The following is a 3,366-nucleotide window of genomic DNA, read 5'->3' as shown; positions in this document are numbered from 1 at the left end:
GGTCAGCAGTTTTCAGCTGGTGGGGGTCTGCTTCCTATAAAAACAGCTTAGGAATGTGTGTCAGGCCTTTGTCTATATCTTTCAGGGAACTGGGATTTTGGTGATTCTGCTATGTGGCAGATTTACAGTCTAAATCGTTACCAGTTCCTCAGCCCAATGGTTGTGCTTTGTTTCTACATCTTCACATTTCCTAATCATTAACTCTTGAGTCAGCCTTTTACTTCAAAAGATAAGGACACAGGGGATTGTGCCTGGTGTCAAGCCCAGGATGGGGAATCAGTGTCCTGTTCTGAGCACTGCTGAGCACCTCTGCTGTCTCTACTTCAGCCCTAACTTTCCTATCCCAAAAGTGGGATGAATAATCTTCAGTTTCAACTTATTTTGCCCCCAAAGAATGAATATTGTTGAGATTATGTCTGGAAAAAATGCTACACATAAGTCTATAAACAGTGGGCACCCTTTTGTGAATCAGAAAATCCTCTTTTCCTCCTGTTGCCCTTTGTACAACAAGCCCAATAAAGGAAACTCTTACTCCAGTTTACTCTTATCTCATTTTCCAGCAAACTTTAACCCTTAACTGATTGAGGTGAGGATATTTGTACACCTTGGGTCCATGCTGTATGGAGTCTATTCAGGAAGGAAGCATGAGCTAGCTTAGCCTCCACTTTCCCATATAGGGGAAAAAAGCTGCCACCTTGATGATTTCAGTTCAGATTCCCACTAGACGGTCTCCAAATGAATGACTAATACAAGCATTTGACCCTGTGGTTAAAGCAAAGCAATCATTTAAAAATAAAATAAAATAAAGTATCCAGAGATCCAAAAGGAATAAGGGTAAATTAAAGAAGGAGACTTCTGTTTCCCACAATCCCAATTAGTAGGAGAAAACTGGAATTTCTAGACTTGATGAAATACAAGGACCTTAAATCTCTGGAATGCAGAAGCTGAAGGTCAAATGAATGAAGTTAGCTTTGCTGGCCAGCAAAATACACTATCTTGAGTGACTGGTCCATAACAGACATTTTAAAGCTGACATTTCATCTGAAAGGAATTTTCTAGAGAAGAGGAGAAAATTATAGACCTAAGACTCGATATCACACATCTTGTCAGGAGAGAACCTTCAACGACCTTTCCGTGACCCTGAACCCACTGGGCCCATGGCCCTGCCTGTATACTCACTTCCAAGGTCTTTATTGGAAGGAGGTTCTTCTGGCCACAAGTTTGTTGGATACACCGAATGATGTTTATGCTTGAAATCAGACCACTCAGAATCAACACTTTAAATGTTGCAATAGGGAACAGTCCAGGGTATGTGGGAACAGAGGTGCTACTTAGAATCTAAGCTAAACATACACCCTTTATTTTACTTCTGTGTCTGGTACCAACTTGCACGGTTCAGACACGTAAAAGCCTCTTTTCCCTCATACCACACATTGTGGCATTATCATGCTCGTGCCTACTGCACGTTTGTTGTCTTTTATGCTCTAGCCATATCGGTCACCTTGGAATCATGCTTTTGCTTTGCTGCAAAACAGCACTGATCATTTAAAAATACCTGACAGCTGATGTGCTCTTCCAGGAGCAGAGCTGTGGATTACCTATGCCCAGCAAAATGGAGCTTGAGGCCTTGAGCATATATACCAGCCCAGTGAACCCGGCTGTCTCTCCCCATCCAACTGTGGCGCTGTTGGCCACTGGCATGTTCTTCACTGCCTGGTTCTTCGTTTAAGAGGTCACCTCCACCAAGTACACTTGGAGTATCTACAAAGAGCTCCTCATCTCTTTGGTGGCCTCACTCTTCATGGGCTTTGGAGTCCTCTCCCTGCTGCTCTGCGTGAGCATCTACGTGTGAGCTCCCAAGGGCTCCAACCAGGTGGCTTCACTAAGTCCCTGCTTTTGTAAATTAATTTTTTTACTATTGCCAGGAGTGTCCCACCTGCTGCTCACAATAAAGGCAGATGTGTGACAAAACAAACAAACAAACAAAAAACACCTATTTGCTTTTTCCGAAACTATTTCCCCTAAGCTAAAAGTGTGAAATTCAAGTATACTAGACAAAAATAATAGAACATATATGCACCAGACAAAAAACCAGTTTTGCGTGTTTTTGTGTCAGAGGCAGGTGGATGTGGAAGAGGGAGAGATCAACAGTGTAGGGAAACACACTTCAGACAGGTGTCTACGCGCAGTGCTTGTGCTGAGGGAGCCTGACTGGAAAGCCTAGACAATAGTCTGTGATATTGTTCTGCGTGTTGAGTGGAATTCTATTCTTGTCATGGAAAACTTGCTAAGTCCATGGTGCTTGGTCTTCATGCAAAATAATAAGCAGGGCCACTACTCAGAGGAATGTTCAAAGAGAACATTAAGAGACATTCAATTCTCCTTTTGAGAGGCAAATCTTACGAAAGCAATATTTTAGCTTGCCAATGCTGCTGTTTGCTCTGATTAAGAAACCACCATCCCTTCAGAAGAGATCCAGCTGTCTCTGAAAGTGAATAAATCAGAAGGCTTAGGTCTTTTCTCTTTTGGCAGCCTGACCCTTGACTCTCTTTCCTTCTCCCAGGCAGAGGCCTTTTAAAATTTCTTTTCGCTTTTGTTCAGGATCACTGCTTCCATTTCTTCTGATTCCAGAGTGGCTGAGCATGTTACCAAATCTAATGGCTCCAGGGAAAAGCCTGAAGCTTCTGTAGAGTCAGAGAAGCTTCTTTTGTGACACAATGTTTCCAAAATCTTTTCTCATAGAGGTATTTTCTCATAAAGAAATCTTTTCTCATAGTGGTATTCTCATAGAGGTATAGCCTATGGTTTTATTTGGAAACAACACAAAAAACTTCTAAGAATCCCAAAAAACAGCTTGTTGGAGGTGGCAAATATACAATCCAGCCATAGAAGAAAATCTAAATTTTGTTTAAATTGGGACAAATCCCCTATACCCCTCCCCCAGCACACACACACACATCATGATCGATTTACCTGTTACCATCAAAATGATACCAGAAGCTTTTTAATCTGATGGAATTTGGGAAATCTATGAATTTGAATGGGGAAAAATTAATCTTTATTTTCACTCATTTCTAAACAAAATTCAGTGTTTCCTTTTAGAGTTCCTTTGGCTTGGTCATCAAAAACAAGCACAGATATTTTCATATTTCTCACAATTTGCATTTTGCCCATCACTACTTCAAAATTATGTTGTGGGACCCATTGTTGCATGTTAGTATCTGATGTCTTAAGAAAAATGTTAACATAGTTCAATATTGTTTTTCTTAACACTTTGATAAGTCTGCTTTAATACAATTTGTTTCTTTTTAATTCATGTATTTTAAAACATTCTGAGAAAGAATCCACAGGCTTCACCAGGCCACC

The 3,366-nt window shown here is 40.8% G+C and overlaps 1 pseudogene; it reads left to right on the top strand.

Moving 5' to 3' along the window:
• Positions 1-1,612: 1,612 nt before the first annotated feature.
• LOC130850489 (transmembrane protein 258-like) lies at positions 1,613-1,852 on the top strand (annotated as a pseudogene).
• Positions 1,853-3,366: the final 1,514 nt, after the last annotated feature.

This window comes from Hippopotamus amphibius, chromosome 3 (genome assembly GCF_030028045.1).
Source record: "Hippopotamus amphibius kiboko isolate mHipAmp2 chromosome 3, mHipAmp2.hap2, whole genome shotgun sequence".
In the NCBI taxonomy this organism is placed as follows: Eukaryota; Metazoa; Chordata; class Mammalia; order Artiodactyla; family Hippopotamidae; genus Hippopotamus; species Hippopotamus amphibius.
Note: the sequence above shows the minus strand (reverse complement) of the source record. Positions and strands in the feature narration are given on the sequence as shown.